The sequence below is a fragment of the Lycorma delicatula genome, chromosome 5 (assembly GCF_047948215.1).
Source record: "Lycorma delicatula isolate Av1 chromosome 5, ASM4794821v1, whole genome shotgun sequence".
In the NCBI taxonomy this organism is placed as follows: domain Eukaryota; kingdom Metazoa; phylum Arthropoda; class Insecta; order Hemiptera; family Fulgoridae; genus Lycorma; species Lycorma delicatula.
In genome coordinates, this window is record NC_134459.1 from 51,843,375 (window position 1) to 51,868,289 (window position 24,915).

The following is a 24,915-nucleotide window of genomic DNA, read 5'->3' on the forward strand; positions in this document are numbered from 1 at the left end:
GCTTCACTCGCAATGCTTTTTTAATAGCAAATTAATTTTTTTATAAATAAACAATATTTAATCAACAATATTATATTTAGATTTTCATTAAATCCTGATAAAACGGTAAATAAAAATTTCTATGAAAAATACTGAAGGAATATCAATAAACAATGAATTGTACCAAAACTTAAATAAAGGAAAACATAAAAAGAAAGATAAGAAAATTGAATTTGTTAGACCAATCCATTTTATGAATGAATTAAAATAGTTCAATATAAAAGTGCAATAAAGATAAACAAACAATGTATTACAATCCCAAATCTAGCATCCCCATCGCGGCTTCACCCGTGCTCTATAGTTACTTGCGCTTCCCGTCACGATCAGAGGGTCATGGCTCGCTTCGCTCAACCTTTCCGTTTTCTCCCATTTCCCTTTCTCCCGTTTCTCTTCCTCCCTTCTCTCTTTCCTCTTTTCTTTTTTCTCTTTTCCATTTCTTTTTCTCGTTTTCCCTTTTTTCTTTTTCCCATTTTCCCCTTTTTCCCTTGTATCTTTTTCGATTTTTCCCTATTTTCACTTTTCCGATTCTTCCCTTTCTCCCTTCTTCCCTGGTTTTCGATTCCAGTTGGATTTCGATGAATTTCGGTATAGGTTAATTTTGCCGCTAAGCAGAAATCATGGTAAAATTCTTTGTTATTCCTAATTTAAAAACAAAGCCTCTTCCGGGCACATGTTTATTATGAACTTTTTTCATTATTTTAAACAGAGAAATACGAGTGTAAAATTTAACGGCATTCTTCAGGATCAATCACGCACTCATCTTGTCACTCTGCGCGCGCACACGATTTATTAATATTACTTATTTGACAGATGTAATGAATTACTCATTTCCATGCTCTACCTACGCTTTTAATCTCAACCAATATTTTTGCATAAGACATCTTCATGCTTTACATATTCTAATTTTTTAATTCCATTTTAATTTAATTATTTATTTATTTTAAATTTAATTTAATATTATTTTATTTACTTTAATTTAAATTAAATTTATTTAATCCCCTTCCTCTTCCCCCTTCCCTTCCCTTCTTCGTCTTTTCTTTTTTCTCTTTTCCCTTTCCATTTACTTTTCCCGTTTCCCCCTTTTTTTCCATTTTCTCCTTCTTCCCTTTTACCTTTTTCATTTTTCCCTATTTCCCTTTCCCATTTTTCTCTTTCTCCCTTCTTCCCCGCGCGTAAAACGGTCCAGTAGTTTTTTAGTCTATAGCGGACACACATATCGGAAACATTACAATGGAATCGTAAAATATTTAGTATAACGTATGTTGCTTTTATGTCCAACACATAGCGATGTTAACACGAAATTTAGTTTTTTATCGATTTTAACCCCTTAAAATAAAAATTTTGCAAAATCCTTTCTTAGTGCACGCCTACTTAAAGATACGAAGGTACTCTGAAAATTTCAAGTCTCTACCTATAATAATTTTGGTTGTACGTTGATTACGAGTCAGTGAATCAGTCAGGACATTCTCTTTTATATAAGAGATATATGAGTAAGGTCAAAAACAATGTGACAAACACGTAAATACGCACATAAGTGGGTACGCACATTCATATATAATACATATGTTTTTTTGGTGAGATAACTAGTCGGACTCTAAAAGTAAAGATCTGCAAAAACAGTGATACTCCATTTTTGACGCGGTAAAAATACTGTTCCCTTTAATATATCTGTTCAAAACATATTCGCTGGGAAAGCAAAAGTTAAATTTATTTAATATTTTATTTATAATTCTTTAGAAACCTCTGATTTTTATAGTTATAAATTCAATCATTGAAGAAAGATAATAAAAAGTTAATTTATAGAATATTAAGGTAATTCGTCCAAATCATCTCCAAAACTTGTGTAAACGTAAGTATATATCCTGACCCTCGTAGGGGAAGACACCTGCCTTGTGACGATCCCGGTCACTACACTATCCCCTCCGTTGCTAGCCCTGATGGACTTTACCAGAGATTGTATTTTGGATCCTCCAAACTTGATAATACAACACTGTCATCAGTTTGACCTCTATCAGGATGTCACCTATGCAAATCCCTCGGCAGACATTTCCATCTCTATATTTACACAACCTATTCGTATGGCATCTTCCAACCACGACCACCTACCATAACTTACAACTATCAAATTAAGCGATTCAAGGAAGCGCGATCCTCGCGCCTTCCCTATCACCGAAGATTTCACACAAAAATTCTACCTATATCTAACTTCAATTAGACTTTGCACTCAAAAAAATAATACGATTGGTTTGGTCAGTCATATGATATGACCTATAAGGCCTATGACATATAAGTCTTATATGAGATATACGAGTAAGGTCAAAAGCAATGTGACTCACATTCATTAGTAGGTACATTTATATATAATACATATGTTTTTTTTTGGTCAGATTGTGTCTTTAAACACCAAAAATACTATCCTGATACCAACAAAACAAGTTTTGATTGCAACAACGACGATTTTGTCCTATAATTCAATTTACTGAAAGTTTTTTGATTTACTTAAAAATAAAGAAACAGAATTAAAAATTTAATAAGCCTCTAACACAAACATTCCCTACCTATCTCTGCTTTGATACGCTTTCAAGAGCGAGGTCAACGCCTACATAAGTATATAAGTATTATTCGGATTCGATAGTTACATTTTTTGGGAGGTGAATTAACTTACATCATTTGCTCTATCAGCATTGCTATAAGATTCGCCGGACTTGAGAGACCAGTGCTTTGTTAGTCGTAGCAACGCATCGATGAATCATCAAACAGCAGTAACTAGAAACCTATGCTCATAGAAATTGCAGTCCAGCTACTTTGCTGAGGGCGTTCGGATCCAGCAGATGGCTGGATCAGGATGTTCTGATGACGCATTGAGGACCCTCGAGGTTTGTGAGGTAGGCGCGCAATTCAGAGGGGTGTGCGTGGGGTAAATACCCGGTCACAGACTAGGCGATAGGGAAGGGAAGGGTAGTCCTCTTGGGGAGAGACACCATGACAACCGGGAGGGATGTCGTGATGTCTCAATGATCCAAGAGGGACCCCTTCGGGAGATCAGCTTCAAGCTGCACTAAGGGGGGCTAGTCTTCAGCCACGTCACTTGGGACCGACCGAAGTAACGTCTTCTAGGCGGTTACCGGTTGCTCTCAAGTGGTTAAAAAAAGAAAAACAAAATTGCAGTCCAGCCAATCCTAAACCATTTCTCCCTTTCACAGTCAATAATAATCATTGTTATTAAACTAATCCCGTAAAAATCAACAAATTTAATACCTTCTTACTAAATTAATATTCCCCTTCTTTCGAGAATAAACGTATTATATGTATATTCTTTCAATAAAGTAATAGATAATTAAATTTAATATGGAATTACGGTATTATAACATAATTATTAACCCGTATTTTACGTCGAAATGAGGACTATTTCTTTAAGACTTATGCTTAATCAATAAAAATATATTTTTTTAATTTCGTAAAATATTAAAATTAATTTAGGTTAAAAATTTAAGTAACAATAATTAATTAAACTACATAACATTAAAATTTTTAAAATAAATTTTAGAGTGCATGAAGTTAAGAGATTCTTTGACATAAATATAAGAGAAACGTCCATTTGATATAAATTAAAACTATTATATTATTAAAACTATTTTATTAAAACTAATTAGTAAGTTTTCTTTAAGGTAAAGCTCAACGAAACCTATTCATTAAAAATGATGTCATTCATTCATTCATTTATTTATTCATAACTTAGAAACTCATACTTTTCTAAAGAAAATTTTAAAGATAAAATGCCATTAACAAAGACGCTTTTATACTATAAGAATTTTTAAAGAAATAAAAATATTGCATTAAAATTATAATGATATTACAAAACTGTATAGTACAGTAACTTATATAGTGATTCTTTACTTATAATAATTTATTTACTAATATATTCTCTAACATCCACTAGTGACATCCATATTAGTAACATCCACTAATACCATCCAGTGATTAGTAATTGTTTTCTTTTATGACAACAGAATTAAATGACTAAAAAATGGCACACCCTTATTTGGGATCGAACTCAAACAGGTAAAAGAGAACATATGCTGACCACTAGACCAACCGCCCAGCTAGTTATAACAAAATCAACGGGTAAAGGTTTGATTGAAGTAGCTTATTAAAAAGAAATGGTAATTTTTTGTCTTTTTACCTTCAAATTATCCTGTTTTTTGAGATAAGATGGGTAGGATTTGAAATTTGGTTTATGACAAAATCTGTACGTGTACTTCAAATCTTAATTAGAATTACAGTTTTCATTTATAAATCAAATTAGATTTAAATTCTTCATGATGATATCTAATTTGACATTTTTGGTCTACTTAATTTAACATTATTTTCGTGAGTATTTATCAGATTAATCAAATTAATGAAAAATTTTATTAATGCAAAAAAAAAAACATTATTTTCGCAAAAAAAATTATTCTTTTATATAACACAATAATCAACACCTTACATAAATGAAATAATAAAAACTGATTTAGTTTACCAATAACGTTTTATTTATTTATTTTTTAATTTTATTTAAAAAAAATTTAAAATCTAGTTTAATTTAGGTCCCGGGTTTGAATCTTATTAAGCATGGCTAACGACCGTAGCTGTTGATAACGCTCTTTCATTTTTTTTTTGTCTTCAGTCATTTGACTGGTTTGATGCAGCTCTCCAAGATTCCCTATCTAGTGCTAGTCGTTTCATTTTAGTATACCCTCTAAATCCTACATCCCTAACAATTTGTTTTACATATTCCAAACGTGGCCTGCCTACACAATTTTTTCCTTCTACCTGTCCGTCCAGTATTAAAGCGACTATTCCAGGATGCCTTAGTATGTGGCCTATAAGTCTGTCTCTTCTTTTAACTATATTTTTCCAAATGCTTCTTTCTTCATCTATTTGCCGCAATACCTCTTCATTTGTTACTTTATCCACCCATCTGATTTTTAACATTCTCCTATAGCACCACATTTCAAAAGCTTCTAATCTTTTCTTCTCAGATACTCTTTCATGCTCTTTCATATGAAAATAAATAAATAAAATAAGATTTCTAGCAGTTTAGTAATTTGTACTAAAATACTTATTATTATTAGTATTTCTTTCTAAGAAATACTATACTTTCTTTTCTTTTTCCTGTTTAGCCTCCAGGAATTATCGTTCAAGTATTATACTTCAGAGGATAATATGTATGAGTGTAAATGCAGTGTAGTCTTGTACAGTCTCAGTTCAACCATTCCTAAGATGTGTGGTTAATTGAAACCTAACCACCAAAGAACACGATCTAGTATTCAAATCCGTATAAAAGTAACTGCCTTTCCTAGGACTTGATCGCTGGAATTCTCGACTTCCAAATAAGATTTGGGAAGATGCGTTTACCACTAGACCAACCCAGTGGATAAAGAAATACTATACTAAGCACCGCATAACTTTACGGGTGACCTTTTCATCTTACTATTCTACTTATGCGTTGCAACCAAACTGTACTTGGATGAGAGAACTGCAATTCACTTGTTTAATTCATAAAATAGCCTCATATTTACATCCTTCACTTGTTTCCAACATTTTATTTAGATCGCAAATTGTTATAGTTGAATTCGTGTTGCTATTACGATAACAAATTTATCAAAAAACCCTCATATCTTATGAAATGCGCTTCTTTTATTTTCTTAACGAGACGTTGCAATCTGTTCAACTAGTGAACAAGAAAAACTTCTCCCACGGCCCACTGAGATAAGGACAATATTTATGACATGTACATGAGGTGAAGTTTTGTACAGACTCAGGCCGACCATTCGTGAGAAATGCAGTTATTTGAACACCAACCACCAAAGTACGCCAGTGTCTACTGTATAGCATTCAAACCCATGTAAATTCTATTAGGCTTTGTAACTCAGAACCTTCGACCTCAGTGCTTCTTTTGAAAAAAAAGTCATGAGTGTCTTAAAAATCAAACATGGGTGTTCAATCAAACTTGTACGCGATCGATAAATAAATAATGATTAGATGAACATTTTTGCAGAATATTTCATCGTTCGTTATTTTTTATAGCCGTCTAAATTTTACTTGTATAAAAATCTCCAAAAATAATCGTTTTTTTTCTATTTTTAAGTCAATTAAACGATACCCAAGTGTCGTTTTGTAAATTTACGTAGAGATGATTAGTAAAAACGGTTTTTTTTTTATTAGCAGTTACACAATGCAAATTACTATCGGTTACGGTACTTAATATAGCAAGGGTTTATATAATAATATTAGTACAATACATTTTATTGATTTCAAAGAAAGACGGAAGGACCCAAATGTTTTATTTACTTTTAGATCTTACCCACATTTAATTAAAATTTCCATCATTAATCAGCGGATTTCCAAAGAATTTATGAAAATCACTACAGCGCCCGGTTAGATTATCTGTGGTGGTGTTGGGGGATGAAGGATCAACTTTTCTTTACGTTTTCAAGTCCCTTGAACACGATTCTGAAATGTTTATATACATATGTATATGTAAGATTTTTTCGTTCGCTCTACCAGACGCAAATCATAACCGATTTTGACGGAACTTGGTGAGTGATATAAATTTATTAGAATAGAGCTTTATTGACTTTCAAGCGAATCGGTTCACAGAAACCGGATTAGAGGCAAAAAACTGAGTTTTTAAGTACGTTTCAAGGTTTTCATATTGTAACTTCAAGGGTGATCTGTTAATAAGCCAAAATTAAATTTTGCACCACCAGGTGCGAGCTGGTTTTCCAATAGTTATAGTTACAAAACAGCATGTTTGTAGCCCAAATCTGATTTCTGCGACCACCGCCAGGTGCGAACTAGTTTCGCTGTAGTACCTCAGTTTCGCAGTAGTTCAAAATGTGATCAAATATAAAGGAAAGGGTCTGATATCCAAAGAAATTAATTTTGAAGTTTTAATCGTTTGTTTTGGCTCATTTTGAACCTTTGCTTTTTTGTAAGCACGGCTCGAAAACCACACAAATAATGGGTAACATTATCAAAGTGACTTGTTGGCAAATAGTTAATATATATTAAGCAACTGATGCAGTCAGAACTCAACCATATGAAAAGAAGGAAGAAGAAACAATATAAATAGAAAAGTACAATGTATTTATTGAAACAATATACAGTACCTTGAAGTACTGGTTTGCTTGGCATTTCTCCCGTCACCACCCCATTCGGTTGCCCTAAAGCATAAGTCCGAATGTCTTTGCCACGAACGGCTACTGAGCCTCGAAAAAGTTTAGCGACCAGTGTCCTAAATACCTCTTAAAGCTTACCTAACAGCGTGAGCGGACTAAGCGCGGTGCCATACACCACCGGCTTACGTGTCCCAACCTCTCACTTGCCATATATTTACTAAAATGGTAGACGCACCCGTCAACTACTAAATATATATATGACATCCATAAATTAATATTTACTTCATCTAGACAGCAATTCGCTGCCACGCCTAGGTCGCTGAATGCCAGAAAGTACCTGTCCACCGTATTAAAGCGCGACAATGCGCTCTGGTCCGACAATGCGGCTCTCGCCATATTGACTCGTGAGTGGCCAATTTTCCCCTTGACCACTAAGTTCCAGGTGGCCCGGTTTCTGCCCCGCCCCGCAAAAGCAGTCAAACATCAGGTGTTCATTTGACTGGACCTCCCGGCAGACGCACAGTTCATCATCTGCCAGGCGGAACCGAAACAGATATTGGTTTAAATTAACATGGTTACCTTGCATTATTATAAAAGAACACGTGATACTAACATAACATGAAATAAAAAAAAAAATTACAAAAAACAATATTATTTTCGAAAATGATTACTGCAGTGCAGTAATCATTGTCTCTTTTTTTTAACTAAAACCGGAAATTCGTCCTTTTGATGCATTTACTGCAACACAGGTTTTTTTTTAGTTTTTGGAAGAAATTCCTTTACTGACGTAATGGTTATTTTTTTTCTATATACTAAAAAAATTCTTAACTACAATTATATGGTCAGCTAATAGGTAAATCTGGTTTAGAATCAATAACGAAGAATTTTCACTTTTCTTCCGTGGCGGCTCGTAGCAAAAATTAGTGCGGGCTGCTGCTCTAGAAAATTTTTTTCTGGGCCTTATCAAGGTCATGGTTAAAGTTTTCTGTAAAATAAAAGAGTCGGAAAAAATGAGTCAAATAGAATAGCTGGAAGCAGGATAACAATCTAATTCTACACTTTATCACTTTAAGGATATAGTATACGGTGTTTAAGCTCATTGTGCTTAAAAACCGTATTCGGTTTAACCGAATAAATAATAAAACGTAAATACAGGTAATATATTTCAGTATTATTACATAATAGCTTAATAAAATGTCCGCTTAAAAACATTATAGTGCAGTAGTGTTTAATTTAAATTTCTATGTACACAGAAACAAATACATAATTAGTTTTTACTAATTACCTTCTCGTTCGCCCTTCCAGCGTGTTTTTGAACAGAATTGTCGTCAATCAAAGAGCCTTTGCTTTCTGCCATCTTCTGATAACTACAGAAAAACAACTAAACCACTTTCATATTCCTTCCACCGACTAAACTAGAAAAGGGAACGAACAAGGAACATTCAATAAACACGCGGAGTAAAAAAAAGACTACCTTCCACCCGCACGCCAGGGTAGAGGCATTGCGGGAGCGACAGTCTCTCTTTCCCTAGCAGCCTCGTGTGCAACTTTCTACGTGCGCATGCGCTTTAACACCGCTGGAACTGTTAAGCGCACAGTTTCATACAAAGAGTTTTGTATCTTTTTCATAAACTGGGGGATGGCAACTACCATTAAGCTTAAGGATCATAAATTGTACAATTATAAAGAAAGAATTAAAGAAAAAAGGACTCTCTATATTAAATATTTCGATAATATTCAAGTGGAAATAGGGGATTCTGCAGTTCCACAGTACCTATACGCGAGCCGCCATTGCTTTTCTTGGTCGGAATATTAGCCGTCTCATCACTTTTAACTACCAAATGTCCGCAATAAATGGATATAACTCTATTTATTTAGCAGTGAGAAATCCGAATATTCATTTCCACTGAAGTTAGATTTTAAAAATCTAATATGAATAAGACATTACCATGTTCATGGACTTTGTATTTAAAAAGTGTTCAAATCCATAAATAATTTTGTTATTACTGACAGGTATCTAAAAGAGTTTTAAGAAAAGTTTTAATCAGAACTAATACACTTATGTTTTATACTATTTAATTATTATATTATTACTTTTTTGAATGAAAGAGCGGGGCATCAGCAATTATGGCCATTAGCTCAGTAGAAATTGGTAGCATACGAAACGATTCCATGCCTTGATCGGGATTAAGATCTCCAAATGAAATGCCGAGACGCTATCTACTCAGCCACGGAAGTCATCATTACTAAAATTAAATTTATTAATTTATATTTATATGGAATTTTTTTTTCTGTAAGTTGAAGGACAAAAGTTGATGGATGAATCAACTTCAACTTTTGAATCAACTCTTTTTACAAAAGTTGATGGATAAATCAATTTCAAACTGGTAATTCGATAAACGAAATCAAAATTATCATGGTGATTTTTTTTATACATTTTAATCGTTTCATATAATTTAAAGATTTTTACATATACACTTTTTCTTATATTATAATATATATATATATATATATAAATATAAATTAAACTTTTAAAAATACATTTTTTTTTCTAATTTTTCTACTACAAAATGAACAATAATGTATGAACAACAAGAGAATATTAGCATAATAAACGGGAATTTAATATTTTGTAAATTTATTTTTAGACGGGTATGAAAAATTAACTTCATAATATTATTTTCTAAGAAAAATTTAAGTACATAAAATTAGAATAGCATTATTAATAAAATATTATGTTTACTTTCTTCTTTTTTATAATTTAATAAAAGTAAAATTTAGATGTATTTTTGTGTTTCTTCATAGACAAATTAAATTGTAAAATATTTAAAAGAAGAAATATATAAATGTAAGGAATTAATTAATTATTTTACGTTATTTCTGGAGTGTCGAATTATTTTTTAACTTCATAAAGTTTTTATTTGTAAGACATTCGTGATTATTAAATATCCTATCTTTGTTAACCATAGAATATAAAGGTAAAAAATAATACTAAGAAAAAATATAAAAATCCTTTAGTAGTAATTCGTAAAATTCAATGAAATATGCAATATTCCTAAAACAACCGACGAAGCGGTTTTTGTTAAAACTTTACAGATATACGATACAGAACGGTTGCAAAATAAACGGTAAGGTAGGTTTTATTACGTTCATCTATCGCCCCTTTCCGCTGTAAAAGTCGTAACTCAAAAAGCGCTAAGTAATTGCGTGTGGTCCGGCACTAATTTCTACGTTAAGACATGAGCATAGAGACTATGTTTATGAGGAGGGAGTTACTTTCCTTCATACAATTTTCGCATTCATTTTGCGCTCGTTCTTTTAAAAATAAAACCCCACGAGATTCAAACAGTAGTAAGCTAGTCATTAATTGTTCCCGTTGGAATAAGAATTTAATGTATATCCTGATTCTTCCCCTTTCCTATCGGGAGTATATAACAGTCCGCGATGAAAAACACAAAACATCTTACTGAGCCTCAGATGTATTGTACATATTAAACATTCTTTAGCTTTTTACCTCGGTGAACAATTTATTTTTCATTTTTAAAGCGCCATGTAATATCTACAATATAAATTTTCTTGAATCTAATATTAATACATTAATAAAAACCTCAAAAATGAATTATAGAAATAATTATAATAACACTAAAAATTAAAGTATCTAAATCCTTATATATTAATTAAAATTCAGGCTATTATTCTTTAAAATAATTTTAAAAAAGTAATCTGCCGGTCATAAATGTTTTAGAACTTTACTACTGGCAAAAAAGGTTACCTCAATATTATCTTGAGAGTAGACTTGTTAGCCTCTTCACCTTATCTACAGTATTTTTTCAGGTCGATTTTACCTTTTTCATTATGTAACACTCATATAATTTACAAACAAGATTACATAAGGAAAACGAGCGTTTATGGAATCAAACGGCGAATATTACCGCGCTAAGAACCACGAGAATCCGATCATTCCCCCTTTGCACAAAGATTTTGTGTAGGCAAAAAAGAGAAGATTTTTCATGACCGTTCAAGATCGAGTATTTCTGCCGTAAACAGAACAGAATGTTCACAGTAAAAGATTATTCTTTATACAAGCATGTATGTTTTTTCATTTAGTCTTTGGTACGTATCGAAAACGAAATAAAAATCTATTAAAGGAAAATAATCATCTGTGCGAATGAAAAATTATTATAATATGCAGTAAAATTAACACGTTCCTAATCACCTTGAAAAGGTACGGATTTCAATTTATACAAAATGCTTCAACAAATTTCTGCCATACTTTATAGGTGTATTCCTTTCATCAAAATTATGAAAAAAGTATATATACACAAACGTTTGGAAACGCTTTGTTTTATACGGCTAGGGAAAGATTTCATCCAGATTTCTACTCTAAAGGTCAAATAAATGCTACATTTTAACATAAAGTTAATGCTTAATTCCATAGAGTTAAAACTCTATGGAGTTAAGTTATAGAGTTTTTTGAATACTAGATCGTGGATACAGGTGTTCTTTGGTGGTTGGGTTTCAATTAACCACACATCTCAGGAATGGTCGAACTGAGAATGTACAAGACTACACTTCATTTACACTCATACATATCATCCTCATTCATCCTCTGAAGAATTATCTAAACGGTAGTTACCGGAGGCTAAACAGGAAAAATAAAGTTATAGAGTTTAATTTTACAAATGCAATTTTTGAGCAAAATTAGAGGAATTATAAACTATCTTATACGATAAATTGAAAACATTTGTTCCAGAATTGTATCTTTGTTAGTTAAACCCAAAAACGTTGTTGTAAAATCCAAAAAATTGGAATCCAAAAGCAAAAATGATACACTTTTTTGTGTTTGTTTGACTTTTATTTCTTTAGGTTCAGAGTAAATTTACTTTGTTAAATTACCAATAGCCTACCAAGCTAGTCTAGTGGTTAACTCGTCGCAAATCAATTGTTTAATAACTGATTTTCGAAATCAAACGTTCGAGTTTAAAATCCTAGTAAAAGCTAGTCTTTTTTATATGGATTTTAATACTACGTAGTGGATACAGGTATGATGGTTGGGAGTTCAATTAACCACACGTTTCAGGAAAGGTCGGCCTGAGCCTGTAAAACATAAAACCTCAATTACATGTCATCATCTCATTAGGCAGTGGAAGGGTTGCTTATTTCACTGATTGAACAGATTGCAACGTGCACATGAGGAAAATAAAATATAAAATTACTAATGACCAAAAAACAAATTCGTGAAAAAATTTGTAGAAAATTTTATTTTGAGAAAATTGATAAACCTGTTGTAAGTCAATAAAGAGAGGATAAAATAAAAAAAAGAATTTTTATCGGAACCTATACACAACAAAAAAATTCTTGCCCAGTTTAGCATAAGAAGACCGACTTTTCGTTATTTTATTTTGTTTCTTTTTGAAAATGTATCAACTCATTCTAATCTAAAATTTTACAAAACAAAAAACTTTTGATCAGTAAAAAATAGTTACAAGTCAAAAACACAGTACAATAAAAAAACTTAAACAAATAAAAATCTCAGTACTTGGAAAAATGTCTGTTTAACTCAAGAACAGGTACTGAAGATAAAGGAATGTCAACGTTTCCCACTTGCAGCGTCATAACGAACTACGCTTCTAACTTGCCTTGCTTAAATTTTGCTCGACCTTAAATTTACCGTAACTCAAGAACGGCTCAATTTGATTCCATCAAATTGATGAAAATTGGTTTGTATTCGTTATTCCACGGTTGTGAGAATAATACTGACAAATAAAAATTAAAGCATGAAAAGCTCTCTTTCCTCCAAATTTTCCCTCATTCTTGATACAGAAACTCTGATACGCTCCTGCTGTGGACGAACATATTACACTGTTAGTTTCCCATTCCATTAACGTAGAGTATCCGATATCTAGGAAAAGGGTCAAAGTAGAGAGCTGAAAATCGGATATGTTAAAAAACGCAGAGTTTATTATTTTTACATTGAAAAACGTAATCAAAAACGGTATTTAGTCGTTGTCTAAGAGAAAAAATTCACAACTTCAACCCGAAGGGGACTAGGGCCTAGATCTATGGCCTAGAAACTTCCGTGGGATAACACGAATGAATGTATTCTAAAAATTTGAAAGCGGTTGGTAGTCGCGTGAACAGAATCGCCAAAAAAATTCGCATCTATATAATTGATATTTAACGAAACCATCATTTAAATGAATGGTATACTCCTCACACCTCAAAACGTAAAGAATTTTCACCCCATTTTCACCCCTGACTCTCAACACGCGACCAAAAGTAATACTGTACTTTTGTTCAAAAAATCGATAAAATTCTAAAAATCTTCAATTACAAATGAGTAAAGGTTCTTTTTAGTATTTAATTCGTGTTTTTTTGGTTTTTAGTGCATTGTTTAACGTTAATCAGGTTAAACGTCAATCAGGTTACGATTTATGCAGCATTATCTTTTTTTTTTTTTTTTTTTAAATTCCTATAACTGCTTTTACTATAGCTCTATTTGACCTTTACAACGGACATTTTTCGTTCACTGTAATTCAAAAATAAACTACTTTCAGTAGTGTTATGTTTATGAACTTTTTTCATTGTTTTGATGAAAGAGAAAGTGAAACAAGTAAATTTTATGAAGTATGTCTTTATGAAACATCTGTATAAAAACTAGTAAAAAAATGTTCGGTAGCGTGTTGAGAACATTCAAAATACGTATATTGAATGTGCTCAACTCGTAATACATTCAATTTTTTCAAATTTTCTGATGCAGCTAAAACTAGCAAAAACAAATCTCGTGTGAGAAGATATTAGTTATAAACAGAACGCGTTATATTAAATATAACTGCTTGACAGTTTCGACTGGATAAAAATCTGTCAATATTATCAGTATGAATAATAGCTCAGATAATTTTATATGTTTAATTCTATGTGGTTGACGGATGCCACACATTCTACATTTATGTTAAGTTTTCCAATGAAATTAATTTTTCAATAAAATGCTATTGCTTAATTATTAATTATTATTTTACAGTAAATGAAGCAGTTAGAAGTTTAGAATAATCAATATAAGCCCTGAGATAGTATCAAAATCTATCTCAAGTTTTTGCGAAAATAAATTCGTTAAAAGATACATTTAGAAATTTATAATATTAAAATTCAGTGTAAAAATTTTACACGTCTATTTTGAAGGATCAAAATTAAAAAATAAATCTTTCAGAAGCCTTGCAACGTTGAAAAATTCATATTTTACAATATCTACTCCATTCATAGAGGAGATACCCTCTCAAAATGCAGAAGTTATTTTAAACCTTTCCCGTTTTAAGCATTAATAAAATTGTTTTCTCCATTACTAATATTTGTTTCAATAGATCCAAATTAACATTAATCTAAGAAGCATTGATTTTGAGAGTAATCAATATAATAAGCAATCCTAGAGTCGTGAAAAGATTTAAAAAAGAATAGATTCAGTTAAAGGTTACGAATTTCGTAACCTCAATAGATAGAAATCGGTGTATGATTAAACACGAAACACGTCTAAATTTTTATTCGTTAGTTTTTTTTTTTTTATATGATGGAAAAAACTGATTTTCATCCGATCAAGCTTATATGTAGATTATTACAGCAGACATAAATTGATATCAATTGCAGAATAGTAAATGGTGGAGAAAAGTTAGATGACGTATGTGGAGAGGCCGGTATTGGAATACTTTTTATGGCTAGCAAACGAGAGGTCGTTTATACGTAATATAGTTATGACACAAATACAAATGTGAACACACCTTTTAAAATAATCAATACAAAACATTTTAAAACATCTAATTGGAGCTTATTTCATGGAAGTTAAATAGTTAATTACATTTTCATTGTTATATAATCTCAGGAATTTATTTTCCATTTCTACATTCTGTATAATTATTAGTATGATTACTTTACTCATACAAGAAAATGTAATATAAAATATATATTTTCAAGATGAAGTAGACTTCATCAAATCATATTCTCCAAATGATTAATTAAGTGTTCGTAAAAACTTACTCGTTTTTTGTCGATGTGCGTAGCATGATTCATTAAACTTTATCAACCAGTTCATTCACTTTTCTGTATTACACATCCATATTTTTATAAAATTTAAAAGCCAAATTTTATTTCAATAAAGCCATTCCTATGTTGAAAAAAGTATGTAATTTCTTTTCAAAATCAAAATTAATCAAAATTCTTTTGTTTTTAAGAGCCCTTAAAAAAGTTTAAGCTTGTCATTGTTTTTAAATATTTTTATGCTTACATATATTCCCATCAGAAGAATAATACTTCCAGGGCTCCGTTAAAAAAGCCACCTACAAATTTCTAAGTCATCTTTTCGTACTCTTTTGCCTAGAAGTAAGAATTTTGTTGACTGATATATAAAACATTAGAAATTTTATTTTTAAAACATAACAGCATACGCCTCTACCGAACCAGGAAACAATTCAGCCTACAGGAAAGATCCTTGTTATGCTTCCGTTATAATTTTTATTAAATTCATCATTAATCTCCGTTTAAATAATCTTCCAATCATTTTTATTTCCTTGCACGAAGTAAAGAATGTTTTGTGATCGCGAAAAATTTCGGTTTTCAGATTTCTACAGAAATATCCATTTTGACCTTTCCTGAATCCACTTTGACTAGTTTCGGCGTGACATCTATACGTACGTACCCGATACGTATGTATCTCGCGTAACCCATAAACGATTAGCCGTAGGATTTTGAAATTTTGTATTTAGGACTGTTGTAACATTTAGTTGTGCACTTCCACTTTTGATTGCAATCGACTGTACCAAAAGTGTCCAAAAAAGCCCAAAGTTCCAAAAAATTGGATTTTGAACTTTTTCTTAACTGCAGTAATAAGCCCTAATTGAGAGCTTTTCAAGGATATATCATAAGTGGTGCTTATTTTCATTGGTTCCAGAGTTATAACCAAATAAAAGTTTAATTAATGACATATTTGGATCTTACAAGGAGACATCTGACTTCTCCTTTTTTTAAACTTTTTTTTTATTTAAATATATTGATTTATTAATAATTATTAACATTTGATTGTAAAAACATTTTTACAATAAATAATAATTCAATTATAACAATAAAAAAAGATATAAAAATATATCTTAAGTTATTAATGAAACGTACGTACGTTTTACGTACTTTTCATTTAAAAAAAATGAATATATATGTAATTTAATAGGCGTACAAGGAGGGATGTGGTGTCCAAATTAGATTTTTTGGAAATGCAATTAAATGTTTTTCTTTTACACAAACATTATTATTGTATATGAATTTTTAAATAATACTAATTAAAAAATCTTTAATAAAATGCTGATTTTTGTGCATCCCACTGAACGTGTATATATGTGTTCAAATAAGTTTTACTCATTTGTTTACATTTTTTTTTTTTTTTTTTTTTTTAATTTTAGTACTTTCTTTTATTTACTTCAACATTTTTTAATAATAAGATGTATATTATACAATTAAAACAAAATTTTAACATGTCATTTTTTTATTTTATAATTAATAGTGTATTTTGTGATCGCGCTCTAAACAAGGTTTAGTTTCCTTCCCTTAATCCATCCAGGCAAATACTGAAGCATTTCCTTTTTTATCTACAGAGTAGCATATCCACCCATTCCACGTGTTATTTATTTAATATATTATATACCGATCAGAATAAAAACTTGTTTTATTTTAAAAATTCTACTAATTTTTCACGTATTATTTCGTTATTATAAACATACCTTTCAGAATTTCATTCTTATAACACACGTGTTAATTCCAACAGATTTTTTATATTATTAGAACTTAATTAAACACTGAGGCAAAAAAAAAAATAATAAATGTAACTTTAATTAAATTTTAAGTATTTTACTACTTTTTTTTTAGATTTTCTGCTTACATAAATTTTTTTTGTCATATCATTTTTATTTTATTTTATTTTTTTAATAATTTTTATTTTTTGTTATTTAATTCAAAAGCGACATGATTTTTCGAACATATTGTCTACTTGTTGAAAAACCATTCAAGTATTAGCCGGTTATATTAAATGTTAACCGTTGTAATAATAAATACATGTTTTTATTTGTAGTTATTATATATTGAACGTGCTTGTGAGAAGTGAGAAACCATATTGATCGGGTTTGTAACCTACTTAACTAAGTTAATGTTATTTAGGGAAAGGAAACGTGATGTCAACACGTTTAACTGCATGGAATTTTCAAAAAAACTGTAAACGGATTTACTGTTGTGTAATTTTTTCAAAGACATCTATAACAAAATACTTTAAAAAAATAAATAGCTTGCTAAGAAAAAAAACCTGTAGAAGTAAAATGAATTAAAATTAATCCCTCTAAATATCGACGCGTATATAAAAGTATAACGAATAATAAACTGTAATCTTTGTCCTGAAATAAAACCCTGTTAATGCAATTTTTGATAAGGAAAAGAACAAAAAAATTATTTTCAATCAAATATTTAATAGTTGAAGCCATTTTCTCATATTCCTATTTTTAGAATTAAAAATATGACAATGTGATAAAATTAAAATTGCAATACAACATTATATATAGGTTTATTTTTTACCAATTAATCTTTACAATAAATTTTGTGAACTAAGCTAACTCATTTTTTTATAAAAACGATTCAGCTTTTTCTCATTAAACTGATGCGATTCAAGGATTGTTTCCAATGTACTAAATTATCACAAAAAAAATAAATATTTTAAATCTGCGCTGGCATGTTGAAAATAATAATTTTTAAGTTTATAAGATAATTAAAGGAGAATACGTCAATTATTTTTAATGAATTTTCAATAAATTAAATATTATACATTAGGTAGAAGTTTAATAAATGGTAATTGTTTTACTTGTACTCGCACTAAAAATTGTTTTAATATGCTTCTAACTGTGCACGAATAGATAGTTGTTTAAATTTTTATTTTTTCGAAATAACGACTGATCCGTATGTTAATTTTAGTGTAATTGTTTTGAAATATGTAATCTTATCTTTAAATCTAAAGTTTATTCTTAATTTTTAAATCTACTTCGAATTAAAATATGAAATAACCAATTTTAAATCAGTTTGAGTTATTTACCCAAACTATAAATTTCTTTCTATGTTGAGTATTGCTTACCTTTCTTAGATTCATTCTTTTATCTTTTATGATGATAAAATGTAAGCTAACAAAGGTAAGCAGTACTCGACATAGAAACTATAGTGATCTTAGCAGAAAAGATAATAGTAATTATATCTTAACAGCAACTTTTATGAATTTCTTCTTTCTTTATACTCGTATATGATTCTTACTTTTTTTTGAAAATATTCATATTTTTCAAGATTATTCAAGAACAAGAGAATAGTCAAAATTAGTTATTAAATAATCCAAAATACCCTATTTAAAAAAAAATTCTTCCATCTTAAAACGAAATTAATAATTAACATAAGTTTTTATACGAGTCGTTAGTCACAATTGCTTTCTCTCAGAAAAACGATGTAGAATACAGAGCAAAGCTACAAGTGAAAAAAGGAAAAGGTGTGAATTATAAGGCTATGTATCACCTAGGTTTTAATTGAGCACGCTGATGAACGAACTTAAAGATATATTCGAGAAAGACAACGCAAAATCCTCCTTTCACATGTCACTTTTCTTAATAAACCTGTAATTGAATTATCTTTGATCTAATGCCATTTCTTTCACCACCCCTCCTTTGAGTTGCTTAGAGATTGTGTGAAGGAAGCTCGGAATGAGGTGAAGCTAGATTCATTTGAAATGAAGTGGTGCTATTGAAAATACAGTGGATCAACAACGTCCACGATAAAGAAATTCTTTACAGAATAAAAGAAGAAAGAAAAATATTTAAAAAATAGAAAGAAACTTATCTGCTACATGGAGGGGGTAACAATACAATGGAAGAATAAAATTCTCATATATAAATAGTTAAAAATGTTAATTCGTATGTATAATTGAAGAGGAAGATTCAAAAGCGTTTTAAATGGAGAACAGCTGACCATCAAACTACGGGCGGAAAAGCAAAGGAAGAAAACTAGGTGGAGAGCCGATATCTTAGTAATGTCTAAGAGTAAATTACCTTTATTTAGGATATGTATCTTATGTAGGTCAACAAGTCTAGACGAAAGAAAAAACCAAGTTAAAAATAATGAAATGTACAACTCATGGTAAATCAAATGCCTCCACACAGTTGATATAAACAGTACTTATCTTACAATATGTGATTAAAGGTAAATAATTTTCAAGACGAAGAATAGATCCCAGTTATAATGGAGGTACTTTACCGTAAAAAAATCTACTTTTAACTTCTGTTACTTCTAAAAGTAATATTGGATGGTACGTGACCGACCGGTTGCAATGTTCACGTGATGACTTGTATACTTCAATTTGTTGAACAATAAAGCACTTCTATCTTGTTAAAAAACTGATGTAAAATACACCTACCTCTTTATATTATCGCACATTCTGGTTGTCAACTTAAAAGAAAAAAAAATTTTTTTTAATAAAAAATTGAATGCTTACGTGGATACTCAAGTGATTTTCGTAAAAACATGTCTTTTCCAGTAAATAGTATTTTTCTATTAGAACTACTATGACTTCCTACGTAAAATAATTTGTTTTTAAATCACCATTTTCCCTCTGATTCGTTTTTTGATCTACCTTATGTATTTAGCAATCGTAAATTATATCGCTTCAATAAACAAAAAAACGTGATAACTACAATTTTAATTTATTTAGTATATTTAATTTTTAATATGTACCATATGATTTTGAATGGAGATTTCAAATTTCTAAGTTAAAATCGATTTTAAAAAATTTCTTTCCAAAAAAAACTTCAGATAACGTGTGTTCTTCCTAAGTGTAAGGTTAAAATTATGCGGCTAATCAATTGTAATATTTTTTTACTGATAGCCGAAATTTCATGTTAACGGAAAAGTAGAAAAATATAACGTACGAATTTGGGATTAGAAAAACTGCATATGGTCATCAAGAATAGCTCTAAAGTTCTATATTTGGTGTGGCTGATTAATAGGACTTTTTTCTTCCACAATAAGCTCGAAAATTCTTTTTGGTAAACTAATTAATGAATGATATTTTCCAGTTGTAAGAAAAGCAGCTGAATGGATGTCATCGTCCAGTCAAGTGAAGCATCTGCTTACCGGATAGATAATGTTCGTAATACTTTGATTGCAACATTTCCATTGTATCGGCAGCAACAAGCCGATTCCTTGGCTTCCGAGTTCACCGGACTTTATTCCAATAAATATCTTCTGGTGTTATGTTAAAGACATTATTTATTAAATACTGTTGAAAACCACATTATTATTGTTGACTACCTTGCGGAAGCGGATTTCTAAGAGTTAATACCTTAAATGCTGAAAAATTTATGGAATACCAGATCAATATTCCCCCTGTAACAATGGGCGCCTACATTAAAGTTTATTGAAATGAAGAAGATTTGAAAAAAATTGATTTTGAGATATATTTCTATAAAAATTATGTTAAACAAACCTAATTAATAAAAACTATACATCTTGTAAACAGAGTAATCTTATAAACACCTATATATGCATGTGATTCTTTTTTTTCCTGTTTTTAGCCTCCGGGAATCACCGTCACATATAACTTCAGAGGATGTATTAAGATGGATGATATATATGAGTGTAAGTGAAGTGTGGTCTTGTACAGTCTCAGGTCAACCATTTCTGAGATGTGTGGTTAATTGAAACCCAACCACCAAAGAACACCGACATCCACGATCTAGTATTCAAATCCGTATAAAAGAACTCCCTTTACTAGGATTTGAACTTTGGAACTCTCGACTTCGAAGTCAGCTGATTTGCGAAGAGGCGTTCACCACTAGACCAACCCAGTGGGTTATGCATGTGACTCTTACCTGGACATAAGTCCATAAGTGACATAAGTGCACTACGTGCACTTATGTCACTTATGCAAGTGATATGTATTTTTTATATTTCAATTTATAAACTACGAATTGTATTTTAATGAAAAAAGAAAAAAATATTTTTCTGAGAAATGAAAAAAAATTGAAAACAGTTCAAACATTTTCTTAAAAACGGGTTATAGTAACTCCCTACATGAATTTTAAGACTAAATTTTTCCTAAAAGTACGTGTATTTTATTTTATTGATAAAATTAAAACAGATCTGTACGTTATTAAATTATTAAAGATTTTAAGTGATTTACCTAATGTTGAGAAGCTCCTGACAGTTCACTCGGCTCCTGTCGGCATCACTCGGCAGCTCTTTACAGTTCACACGGCTCCTTTCGAATGCACTTGGCTCCTGACGATTCAGCGGCTCCATATACAGTATATAAGATAGCTCTTCATTTCATGCTGACAGTATAGTTGCAGTCTCCGACTAGTCTATTACAATATTTAAAACTTATTTCAGTCATTAATACAATAACTTATGACATTTATGTATACAATAATTTTTAAAAGATTCACATGAATACGAATAACAATTACAATTCAAAATAAAAATAGTTATAATCGCAACTACATATGATTTATAATTTATTAAACGATTCAGCACCCAATTTTCTGCACCTAATTTCCTTTCCAGTAAATGACAATCATATTTTCCTCTTTTGAGATTCAGTAACTTAAGAGTCTTTGAGGGTACTAAAACTATGTCTTCAACCATCCAGTTGTCTTCCGATATTCGGACAATAGTGTAAATTCTCAGCATTTCTTTCCTTACTACCAGTATATCTCCCCTTCGTTAGGTTTCTTCGCACTTGTAAATTCCGTGCTCGTACATATAATACCAATATTATAATTATTATTATTATTATTATTATTATTATTATTATCAGATAATAGTAATGTAATGACGCTTATTTACATGCTAGAAGTTACCTTGTTAATTTTAACAAACAATGCATTTAGCATAGTTTGTATTGATTTTAACAAGTTGAGTTTTACAAATGAATTAAATTAATAAAATGAACAGCTGTAGGAAAATGGGTGAGACAAACTTTAAGCTTTAAAATAAAAAAAAACTCTAAAATAAAAATTATGTAACTCCGAGTCCGTGAAAGACAGGCTGGAAGTGATGAATGAGAACACAATTGAGATATTTATAAGGTGAAGAAAGGAGACTTTTGTGAGATATCAAAGAAGCATGGTACAATAGATAGCTAGAAATAATGCTTTACAGCCAGTTGAGGTGTGAGAACAGAGTAGCACCATACGCCAAAGAAAGAGAGCCAAGAATAAAGATAGTGTATAGAGTTAAGGAACCATAGTTCAGCTGCCAGAACGACGGCTAGGCGACAATAACTTCCACTTCACCACTCCTGTATATTAATTTAGAGAGATCTTAGAATACAATAAACAAGTAACTTATCCAATGAAAATTTTAAGCTCATATACATATAGTCTTTCAGGAAGTTTCTGCAATAATTCAAAGGCGTATTTCTCATATCAAAATAATGAAATAGTTCATAAAAACATAAATTTTGAAACGCTTTGTTTTTAAATTAACGGCTATCAAAAGTTTTCGAACAGATTTCTAATCTTAGTGTCAAATAATTTTATACTAAATGTTTGTCTATAAACACAAATTTTTTAGTAAAATTAGAGAAATTACATTGAATCAAACATAAAAAAAATTGAAAGAACGAGTCTCAGAAAGTTAACTTCAGTAATTTCCGAGAAAATTATTGCAAAACCCAATAAATTGGCCAGGCTTTTTTCGCCCACAAAAAAAAAAAACAAATAAATAAATTGAAGTCGAAAAGTAAGTACGCTCTTTGGTTTGGTATAAATATACTTTGTTAAATTACCAATAACTTAATAAAACTTTAAGAAAACTCTGTAAAGAATTTAATTCCGATAATAAAACCAAAAAATAAAATTCTGAAAATCTTATATTCTTATAAATCTGAATCTGCAAATGTTTCTGTTCATTATGTCAATTGACCTATTACTTCAATTTACTCAGAATTAAATGATTTACTAAATTTGCCTCAAAAGGTTTATTTGCTTATTTGCAGTTTAACGAAATAAATATATATTAAAACCAAAGAAATGTGCTTTTTTACTCCAATTTTTAGGATTTATAAACGAGTTTTTAGAATCATGCGTCCTTTTTAGAGCAGATGCGCAATACAACTCAGAAACACTACAGCGTAATTCGAATAAATTTTTGGGGTACTTCTTACAGCGTTAACAGTGAGTGTGTTTTTATATAACTCAAGACAATATTTCGGCTTATTAATGGTATTAATGCTTCCGTTGCCATTTTTTATAAATACCGAACCATTTAAAAATAAAATGTCTTCCCAACAATTTATTAAAAATATGATTAAAGGTTTTTCTTTAACAGAAACTATATGCCAACGAATTTTTAAATAATGTTAATTAAAAAGAACAAAATGTGAATTATCTGCAACCCATTCAACGTATTCATAAATAAATAAGTATACACTAAATAATTTTCATTAACGTCTTCTGAAATGTGAATTATTTTGTAGATAAATATTTTTAGATAAATAATAAATTCGTAATTGATGATAAGATAAATATCTTATCATCAATTACGAATTTTGTGATGCTAATCTGATCAAAGTTTTGCAGAGGCCACGCAAATGCTGAAGAAATTTTCTTTATTATCCGTAGAGTTGCATATCTACCTATTCTAACATGATAAATATAACCTATTTTTATATAGTAGTCATAATGAAACATTCTATATTTTTTAATTATCTACAATTCTTACGATATTCATATGAGGTAAGATGATCTAAACTATAATCATATTTATATAATTTTTAACTTAAATTTTATAATTTCAGAATAAAACTCCTGACCACACAAACAATAAACAAGTAATAAAATATAAAAAAATATATGTATATATATATATATATATATATGGTTTAAATTTATATATATTTATATATATGGGTCACCTCTTCATTTAAAATATTCTGATAAAAAAATATGTGCACGTGTATATATATATATATATATAGTTTTAAACTTTAAATTCTAACAGTAATATTTATGTAAATAAAAATTTCACGCTAAATTTGAAAAGTTTTAGTGTCTTGCATGGTATGAGTTGTGTATCTATTTTGAAGGAAAACTGAGGTTTTCTGGGGTTTTGCGGACTAAATTTTTTATTTTCAAAATAAAAATCCCTGACAACACAAAAAAATTCTCTATTATATAAAGAGGAAACCTTCTGTTTGTACATTACCAAAAATTTCAAGAACCGCCAAACTAGTGGCTACCAATTTTTAACAGTAGCTTCAATATGTAATCCGAAGTGCCACAGTGTCATAGGCTATATTAAGATGAAAAACCATTTATTAAAACGTGTAAATGATAAATAATCTGCTACGGTGCTGCACTTCTCATTCGGAACGCTAGTAGATGGAGAGCCGCTAAATTTTCATGCTCCTTTTTATGGCGAGCCGTTCCCAAGATATTTTCAGTATATATACTATTACATAAAGAGGAAGAGGAATTTTGTTTGTTCGGGATAAACAGAAAACTACCCAATCACTCGCAACAAAACTTTTACCCATATTTATTGGTATAACTGAAAAGGATTTTAGATACATTTCATCTCGAAAAAAAAATATATGTGGTAGGAGAGATTTGCTTGCCGAAACACAAACTTTAATGAATTGTGAACTGGAAGTGTCGTCCCT

General features: G+C 30.2%; 1 long non-coding RNA gene across 1 annotated transcript in view; it reads right to left on the minus strand.

The window, feature by feature from the left end:
- LOC142324428 (uncharacterized) overlaps nt 1-24,915 on the minus strand; it is a 92,597-nt gene that overhangs the window by 33,462 nt on the left and 34,220 nt on the right. The window contains exon 2 of the long non-coding RNA XR_012756283.1: nt 21,433-21,613. This is a non-coding gene — a long non-coding RNA (uncharacterized LOC142324428). The remainder of the gene's footprint in view (nt 1-21,432; nt 21,614-24,915) is intronic.